The sequence below is a fragment of the Bremia lactucae genome, linkage group LG7 (genome assembly GCF_004359215.1).
Source record: "Bremia lactucae strain SF5 linkage group LG7, whole genome shotgun sequence".
Lineage (NCBI taxonomy): Eukaryota > Oomycota > Peronosporomycetes > Peronosporales > Peronosporaceae > Bremia > Bremia lactucae.
In genome coordinates, this window is record NC_090616.1 from 95,055 (window position 1) to 95,292 (window position 238).

The window sequence follows — 238 nt, forward strand, 5'->3', positions numbered from 1 at the left end:
GTCATCTCTTATCAGTCCCGGCTATTAAAAGCCGCGGAACTGAATTACCCTGTGCATGACAAAGAGCTACTTTCAATAAAGTATGCTCTTGTCAAGTTTCGTGTGCACCTATTGGGCACCGAACCATTTGTGGTTTATACGGATCACGCATCACTGCGGACCGCAATAAACTCACCGCACCTCTCGCCTAGAATGGCAAGATGGCTCACATTCTTCTCTGAATTTAATTTCAAAGTTG